The sequence below is a fragment of the Parasteatoda tepidariorum genome, chromosome 4 (assembly GCF_043381705.1).
Source record: "Parasteatoda tepidariorum isolate YZ-2023 chromosome 4, CAS_Ptep_4.0, whole genome shotgun sequence".
In the NCBI taxonomy this organism is placed as follows: Eukaryota; Metazoa; Arthropoda; class Arachnida; order Araneae; family Theridiidae; genus Parasteatoda; species Parasteatoda tepidariorum.
Genome location: NC_092207.1, coordinates 71,334,286 through 71,343,845, shown reverse-complemented (window position 1 = coordinate 71,343,845; position 9,560 = coordinate 71,334,286). Strand labels below are relative to the sequence as shown.

General features: G+C 28.7%; 1 long non-coding RNA gene across 2 annotated transcripts; it reads left to right on the top strand.

The window, feature by feature from the left end:
* Positions 1 to 5,327: 5,327 nt before the first annotated feature.
* Positions 5,328 to 9,162, top strand: LOC122269873 (uncharacterized). Of its 2 annotated transcripts, none has more exons than XR_006225444.2 (3): positions 5,328 to 5,414; positions 8,535 to 8,627; positions 8,930 to 9,162. It is a non-coding gene; the product is annotated as an uncharacterized lncRNA (long non-coding RNA). The 2 variants fall into 2 exon arrangements; XR_011636624.1 differs by lacking the exon at positions 5,328 to 5,414 and adding an exon at positions 6,017 to 6,317.
* Positions 9,163 to 9,560: the final 398 nt, after the last annotated feature.

The window sequence follows — 9,560 nt, the reverse complement described above, 5'->3', positions numbered from 1 at the left end:
CTTATTCGATTTTATAAAACTATAAAGAAATACGTCTTTGATTTTGATGTACTAAATTTGCGTAGGTTATAATACGCTTTCTATTCTCTTATTCCTTGTGTTATTTAAAATAAATGGTGTTGCGGTCTAAGTCCTCTCCTCCTTATGTATAATGCAGTAGTAAGAGCTAAGCCAGCTGCTTGTTATCTCAGACAAACCTCTAAGAATTACTTTTTTTAAACAACTAGTTAATTATTCGAAATCTGATTACATAAATCTTCCATTTTAATTACAATATCTAATATAAATTAGAAAACAAATTTTACAGAAAAAATGATAATCTAATCAAACGATTATAGAAATAAAGCCTTCTTTTTATTTTTCAATCGTTTTAAGTTTAAACTTCTGTTATTATATGGTAGCAAATGCAACTTAACTTTTTTTTTTAATGGTATTTCAACCCTTTTTCGCTACATTAGATTACAAATTGATCAAAATTCGCAAACTATTCTTAAGTTCATTTGTTTTTAAATATTCATATGAAAATTGTTTTCAAATATTCATTTCTTTTAGATTTTATCAATAACAGCATTCATCTAGAGTTTGAATGGTGATATCGACCTTTTTTTCCTATTCCGTGTCAAGAATAGTTTTACACGGCGTCAAGTATAGTTAGTTTAATTGGATACCTGAAAGCGACGTCATCGCAGGTAAATCATGGCATTCGTTAATACCATGATTTGGAAACCAATTTGGATTAACGCACACGTGTGACGTCGCTTTTCAGGTATCCAATTAAATTTTGTCGGAAAACTGGTTCAACTTGGTGACAAACCAAGCCTAATTGCTATTACGCTAGCCGGCCTAGCACAGCCACGTGATTAGGCTTAAATCACGTGTTTGTGCTAATCACGTATTCTTCTCAAGCTGCGAGCATTTAATTATTTACTTGTATTTAGCCAAACTTCTAAGTAAATATAATTGTAGGAATAAATTTTTTTCCTGGAATATCGCTTGATTTTAGTGCCATATTTAACTTTCTGTTATATTGCTTTTCAATGGGCAGATTTTCCGACTTTTTTCAAATGAAACAATGTGTATTCAAATTTGTTTCTCTTGATTCTGCGAAAAATGGCAACATTCAGTTTCGTGGCATTTAATAATAAGATATGAAATATCGTTGAAAAAATTCGACTTACAATTAAAATTTTCGAAAATATAAAAGTTTAAATATATTTTAGTATAAAAATTGTGAAAATGTATTCTGCCTTTACTTTGTTATCATTTAGGGAAAACAGCATTAAAGTTCGCTCAAAACTATATAAGTTCATTATAAAGTTCAATATAAAGGTCATTCTATTGTTCTTTCTTTTATCGTTGTTATAAGTTATTAAATAATTCTTTTGTTATATCAATAATGACAGAAGTGGAAAATTCTAACATATGCCAGCAAAATATCTTCTGATCATATAGAAAGAGACATTTTATACATGTTATGAAATTAGAAATAAGAGATTCAGAAAATAAGCATAAGAAGTACAAAATTAAAGATATTAGAGTACAAATTCTTATTATCTTTCTAATTTTATTCCTAACGTTGATAATGCCACTCACCAGTTATTACATTAAAAAAAACTTTAGTTTCTTAGTAACAATTGTCGAGTATCAGTAGTAGAAATAAAGAATTTTAATGTTCCAGGAAACTTAAGAGTTTGAGGTTTGAAATTTAGTTGTGAAAAGAAAATACGCCGATTTCTCTTTGGATATGGAAATAAATATTAAAAATTTTAAAATATGAGCTTTGATGAAGAATATTACTAGGAATACTAAAGTTTTTTCCAAGCAAAAGTTAATTTGGTTGAATCCTTTTTTAATGTATAAAAACATAAAATAAATTAAAATATAATTTTTGAAAATAAAACAGAAATTTTTTAATGTTAGTTCATGTTACAGAATCAAACTTTGTTTAAAATCGTTTTCAAATTTAATAACTTGTAATGCGACTATGAAAATGAGTCTGTGATCGTCTGTTAAAAATTTGCTTAGTTTTAAAATTTTTACTCTTTAAAATGTTGTAAAGTTCTTACTCTTTAAAATCTTTACATTTTTGAAATGAAATATGGTATTTAAGGTAAAACGGTTTTGCAAGAAAATAATTGAGCACACAAGTATATATGTGTAAAGCTCTGGATACATAGATTATCCAGGGCTTTATGTATGTGTACCAATAAATAAAATAAATAAGTAGCAATAGTTTATCAGTTGTGAAAACCTTTTAAGCTAATTCTGTTCTTCAAAATAATTTTAAGTTTTCAATTTAGGCTTTTTTGCTTGTTAAAAAGTGTTTTTTAATGTACATGAAAAATTAACAACTGAAAACCTGTTGAAATGTGAATTACAATTAAAGGAATAATAATAATAATTAAAAAAAAGAAGAAAAAAACAGTTTTAAGGTATAAATTTTTTTTCAGAAAAAAATGTAAGTAATCTGTATAGCTGTCTTCCAATGTAGAAACTAAAAAATCAACGACAAAAATATTAAAAAAAGAAGGAGGAAAGAAAACGTTAGACATTGAGTATCTTTTCAAGAGAAATGTGAGATAAAGCGGGGAAAAAAATTTTCTATTAAGTATTTTTTTATAAACGTCCATTTTTAAAGGCAACTTTGAAGGAAAAAAACTAAAAAGTCATAGAAAAACCCATGTGAAAAAAAAAAGCGCTGAAGAATGTGTACCTTATTAAAGAAATAAGGGATAAATAATACAGGGTGTTTATAAAGTCCCGGACCCATTTTGATGCTTAGTAACTCATAAAATAATAAAGATAGATTAAAATTAATAACATAAATGGTTAGATAGACTCAAAAAGTTTCATGACCCTTGTCAATGAACTTCCACGTGTGCCCCCTTCGTCGCACGGTAAATTCTTCTGCAATTTCTCTGTGCTTGCACTATCGATCTCGTTTCTATAAACCACCATAAAATCTGTGCTTTCTCTTGTGGTGTATGCGTTCTCCTTAATATCCGCTCGAATAAAACATCACGTAGAAAAGTACTACTTAGAAGAAACACATCAAAAGTAAACATAACATTGCAATATTTGCCAAAAACAAAAGAGAGAAAAATGCAATTAATAAGCAGACGATATTTAGAAAAGTACAGATATTTAGACTGGAAAATGAAATTATCTGAAATTAACCACACGCGCAGACGATATTTACAAAAGTAAAGATATTCAAACCTGAAAAGGAAAATATATGAGTTATTCCATCAATAAATACCATAAGTTTGTTTATATCTTCATTATTTTATGAGTTATTAAGCATCAAAATGGCATCCGGGTCCGGGAATTTATAAACACCCTGTTTTAAGAATAAACGCTTGTTTTAGTAGTTTTTCAGAAAATTGCAAGCAGTTAAAAATGAATTCAAAATTTAAAAAGAAAAAAATGGATTTTAATGTGTACCATTATGAAAAGAACAACAAAAAAACTGAATTCAATAATTTCTCATAAAAACTACATCGAAATTTTGCATGAAATATAATATAAGCTCAAAAATACACGAAGTAGCTTTCAAATCCTTAGCCAAATCCAATTTTTTAGCCAAATTTCTTTTTACACTTTTTTTCTTCTTTTTAGTTTGTTTGAGTCATGACATTTATTAATTTTTTTCACTTCCGTTGCAATTGATGCGTTACTATTGCGTTGATCTAATCATATATTTGCTTCGACTATTGCAGATTTGCAGCAAATATGAATCTCTCTTAGAATCTTAAATCGATCTTCCTATTTTGTATTCATTCATTCGTTTCAAAATCGAAATATAACGCAGTTTATTGTCATTCATAAATTAGCTTTTTATTTACTGTAAATATAAATTTCGTAATACGAAAATTAACAGTCACTTGGAATGACAACAAATGATTCTTTAACGAGTTTTTAATGTTCAAAATTTTCGCTATAGTAAAAGTAATACATTAATTAATGAATCAGCCAAAATTCATCCTCTTAAAATCTTCATAAAGTGAAAAGCTGAAATAAAAGATGGCACTTGATTTGGAGAACTGGTAAAAAAAAAAAAAAAAACATGCAATATCATTGAATTCATGTTGAAATACCATGCAAGTCACGAAAGTTATATAAGGGTATACCTAATATATCATAAACGTTTATAAACACTCATTAATAATACACAAGGAAATGAGATGAATATAAGTTTAGAATATTTTTGAAAGATCATTATTAACTTTTAGAAAAACCGGCTCAAAGTTGAACCATAATATCGGTACCTTGAATCACAATAGAGTGCCTAAGGCAACCTAGGTGGTTTGAGGCACCCAAAATAAAGAGCTAAAGTGCTGTTCAATTTGAACCATAATATCGAGTAAGGGAAGTAAACAAGTGTGATAATATGTTTCAAATTAGCACTACGTTAAACCGTATAAGATCGATACCTTGAACCTTAATAGAGTGCAAATTTGGAGCAATTTTAATAGAGGGCTAAATTGAACCATGTCTTACATAATATCTTGTAAGCAAGGTAAAGAAGTGCAATAACATGTTTCAAATAAGCACTATATTGAGCGATATAATATCGATACCTTGAACTATAATAGAGGGCAAATTAGGGGCAACTTTAATAAAAAGCTAAATTGAACCATATCTTACATAATATCACGCAAGCAAGGTAAATAAGTGCGATAACATGTTTCAAATAAGCACTACCTTGAGCGATATTATGGCTCAGTTATCTTGTTCATACTATTTCATAATTTGAGAAGAGTGGTAAAACTTTCATTAGGTAAAATTAAATTCTTCAAAACCAGTTTATTTGTCGGGTAAGGCTAAAAAGGAGAGAAAGATGACTATGGTTACGCCTTTCATCCGATAAATTAACTTGTTTTGATGATTTTAACTGCATCTTTAATGTAATTGGCACTGATACTAATTCGTCACATTTTGATAGCGATTTTTCACATAATTCATCATATCAGGGTGGGTTGATGTGAAATGTGCAAATAAACGATTAATTTTTAACGATACATCATGATTCATATGTTGGCTATTTACAAATAATAACTAGAGATTTGTATTCACGATAATTCAAATACGAGATTTATAAATCGGGAATCATCATGTAGGCAAAGAAAAAGTTTGTATGAAATATGTTTGCATGGCAAACAAACTTTTCATACATGTTTCAATGCAACCCCAGTTTATTGTTCTATTATCAGAATCGGGACTCTATTTTATTGAAATTAAGTCGAACAGAAATTGAAAATAACCCATATCACCAGCACCTGGCAACTAGTTATTAATATCATTCATTTTATGTTAACGAACCAAATTATTAACACACCACCTGCGAATTTTCCGAACTCAGAAGTTCAGTTAATAAATATTTACCGTTTGGATAATGATACCATGAAAGTAACGTACGTATTAACATGCATGACCTTTCACACCTGTCTTTCTAAATATATTCCCTTATATTTGTTAGAACTATTTCCTCAGTAAGGAGTTGCATGTTTCGATTCTTTCTACTTTTAGTGAAGCATGTTGCATAACATAATAGAAGACACAAGTCTGCAAATTTGATGATTAAAAAACTTAATTGCTTCATAAGTAGTTGCATAATATTCATTTCTCATTTTAATACTTTAAGGTGCAATAATTATATATATATATATNTTTTAATAATATATTTTAATCCAATCAGCTTATTTTTCTTTTTTCTAGTTTAAGAATCGATGATGCAATATAATTTAATATTAAATTGATTTCCAATATTTGAAATAGTAATTATTAATTCTTATTTGGGTCGCTTCCATAATTCAGTGTAATTTGTTAACCACCAAAAAAAAATTTTTTTTTTCTTCTTAATCTTAGAAAATTCACTCATTAATTTCTTTCATCGTGGGCATTAGTCGACGCTTTCAGACAAATTTCTGACATTAAAAAAAAAATTGAAAGGAAAGTGAAAACAAAGCTCGCAAATGCATGTTTTTCTTAGAATTATTTTTCGGAGCAAAAAATTTCACCTTTTCGTAATTTAAAATTGTATTAAATATCAAAGTTACATTTTAAAAAAATTACAAAAAACAATTAGGAAAAATATTAATTTTTGAGTAAATAAATACAGCTGTCCGGAAATTGATGCTATGTCTGTTATTACAAACTCATTTACAAGTTTCAAACAACAGAATTGGAATTTTTGAATAGCAACAATTGTTTATTAGTGAAGAATGTTTAAAAAAAGAAATTCAAACCTTGAATACTAACAGCAATTTGGAATGTTTTAACGTTGGTTGATAAAGTAGAAGCTTTCGGTGGTTTAAGTATTTTAGTTTATTTCTTTTTGTTTTTATTATGTAATGTCTATTACTATAATTAAATGTAAATATAAAAAACAACTTATTTATTTACACAACGTGATAATTCGATCTAATAGGTATTTAAATAGAGTTACATAATATCTATGCTGAAATTTTTAGCTTCATGAGTTTTTGTTCTTTAAAGTGTCTCTTACAGACATGACATTATTGACCAACGGAACATTATTTAAAGGGTTTAAGGTAGGACAAAAAGTTTTTTAGGGAATTGGGTACTTGCACTTCAAGAAGAAGATCATCGATACCCATACATGTGTTAAAGTCGAGCTGAGTCTCTCGACTATGTCACTAATGTTAATTAACGTGAAGTTAATTAAATACAACGTCGTATCGAACATTGAATTTGTTAAAATATAATCATTTCTCTTTTACCTGTTTAGATTATTATCTGTTTAGCTATTTTTTTATAACCGTGATATATTTTTTTTTGCGTACATGACTAAGAATCGCGCCTATCTTTATTTTAAGTAAGAAATATTCAGTAAAAGAATTGAAATCTTCGTGAAAGAAAAAAGAATGCGCCCTTTGAGTAAATTGATACTTGGCGGGCTTGGTTTACTAGAAATAGAATGAAAAGAGCAGTTGATAACGTAAACAAATGCCCCGTTTCAACAACCTATCAGAATCGAGATACCCACACTACGTCGCTTGCAAGTACTCCATCGTAGAAAAACTCTTTACAGCGAAACTTAGTAGAGTATTGCAAGAACTCTTTCGAATAAACTTAATTCAGAATTTGATTAATTATTTAAAAAACTTACGTAATTCTTTATATCAATTTACTGGCCGGAATAACCTGGTTGGTAGGGCACTGGGCCCATGTCCAAGAGTTCGTGGGTTCGATCCCATCCGGTGTAGTAAATGGTGACTGATGCACGTTAAATCTGTCGAGTCGCAAAGTCCTCCATGTTCCCATAACAAATCAATACCTCTGGGGGTACTGATCCAGGAGCTTTCTTGTCTTCTGGATTGGTTCAAAATTACAAGGCTGCAGAGTTGAACATTAGTATTCGTAAACCCTAAATTGGGTCGGCTGTTCAACGACGGATATAAAATAAAATAAAATATCAATTTACTGTACTTATAACCATAAGACTAAATTATAAATTTGCTTTTGGGTAAATCATAAATAGTAATAATACATACTTGTTACTCTGTCCTTATAGTCTTAAAAATTTTATTAGTACAGTCAAATTAGGCGAAGATTTGACCAAACTCAGACATTCAAAATAACAAGCCGTTTCTTAGGGCTATTACAAGCCTTTGGGATTTGCTTAGAGAGGTATTATATGAAAATCCCACGAAATTCTGTGATGGGTTTGGTAGTCGGGAGGAGAACTTAAATATTGATATTTAAACAAATGAAGTAATGTATTCAACGTATTTTTAATGCTTAATCGAATTAAATCAAACTCGAAACAATAGAACAAATAGTTTAGAAGGTGTAAGGGTCTTATGTACAAAAAGTACTTGTTTTTACTTGGACATATTTCCAATGCTATCTAGAAAAGTAAAATATTATTTCTATTATATTTTTTATGCTGAATTAAATTAGACTATAAACAAGTTTATAGAACAAATAATTCAAAAGGTACAAGTTTATATATGTCTTAAAATGTACTTTTTTTTGTCACGCATTTATGTATACACTTTACATTGCTACCAAGGAACTATCTGAACATGTAAGGTACAATCGGACTAATAATTTAGAAGTCAAATGCGTTTTATGTACAAAAAGTACAATTTTGTGCTTGCACTTATTTACACATCTTACATTAACAGACAAGTGCGGTGCTGTTTCCTATTTATTTTTTCTCGTTTAATCGAATGAGACCATACCCGAATCAATAGTGCTTGTTGTTCTGAATGTCTATCTTAAACCGTAATATGACAATACTATATTGAAATTAATGTTTCTCTAAATTTGAATACATGTTTTATTTATTGCTAAAATTCTAACAATATTATAATTGAGTTTTTATGAAATAACTTCATTGTAAATATCTAATGCTAACAAAATTAAAGTATTTCCTGAAAATATAAATCAATTAAAAACCTCTGTTACTCTATTATTTAGAAAAAATTATTATTGCCATTGTAATTTATTATTTTAAACTTCCAAACAATGCAAAAATCGTTAAAAGGTTTTGTTTCTTTTAAAAGATTGTTGAAATGACGCCAGCTGTAAAGCAAAAACTTCAGAGAGACGTCGAATGAAATGGTGAGAAGGAAGAGGAAAATAAAAGAGAGTGAAAGGTAATTAATATTTCTGCAATTTCAATTTTGACAAAGCGCACTTTTGTTCGTTGAATATTTTTAAACAATATGAGTAATAAAAAAGATTTATAAGAACTGTATAATGAATAAAAATTCGTCTGCTATTTGAACTAGAGAACTACTGCAGTTTTAAGAAATTGCACTCTTGTTTAGAGACCTTTTTTGAAACGAAAAAAGAATATTAAAATGGATTTTATCATCGTCATAATTTCTTTTGCAGTACCTGATGAAAATATTTTTCCGATTATTAATTCTTTTTTTTTTTTTTCTTTTTTTTTCAGAGGAAAGAAAAGGGTTTCAGTAAACGATAGGGCTGGGCGTGCCCAAGGAGTCCAAAGAAAAAAATGGCTACTGACGCAGAGAAGATACAGCTAAAATAAACCATGAAAAGAAGAATTATCTACGACTCTTGAGATAAATCAAATCAACAAACTTCTCTGCTCGCGCAAAATCGGAAACTAATTAAGATTGTTTCTAATAATCATTGAAATTAATAAATTGAAAATCTAAAATGATGAACTTTTTGTTACCTTTTTTACTTTCATGTTGAAAATTCGAAGATAATAACCATATCATGTAACACGAATATATGTGTAGAGTAAAAATTAATAAAATAATATATCGTAACGAACTCCTTTAATATATAATTAACGAATCCTTTTAAAAATGAAGTGAAAAAAAAAGTATCGACATTTGGGGTTTGAACTTAATATTTATGTGAGGAAACAATAAAAACGCTATCGAAATCTAACGAAGCACTACGGATGAATGGGTGGATGGACAAAACCAGTTTGATTGTCTGATGAAAGATAAGTTGATAGGGAATTATTAGAAATATCTCCAAGCTTCATCGGGTAATCAAATGGTTTTGATGTTTCCGGTCTAACCTTCCTCCCTAACGAATGGAAATCA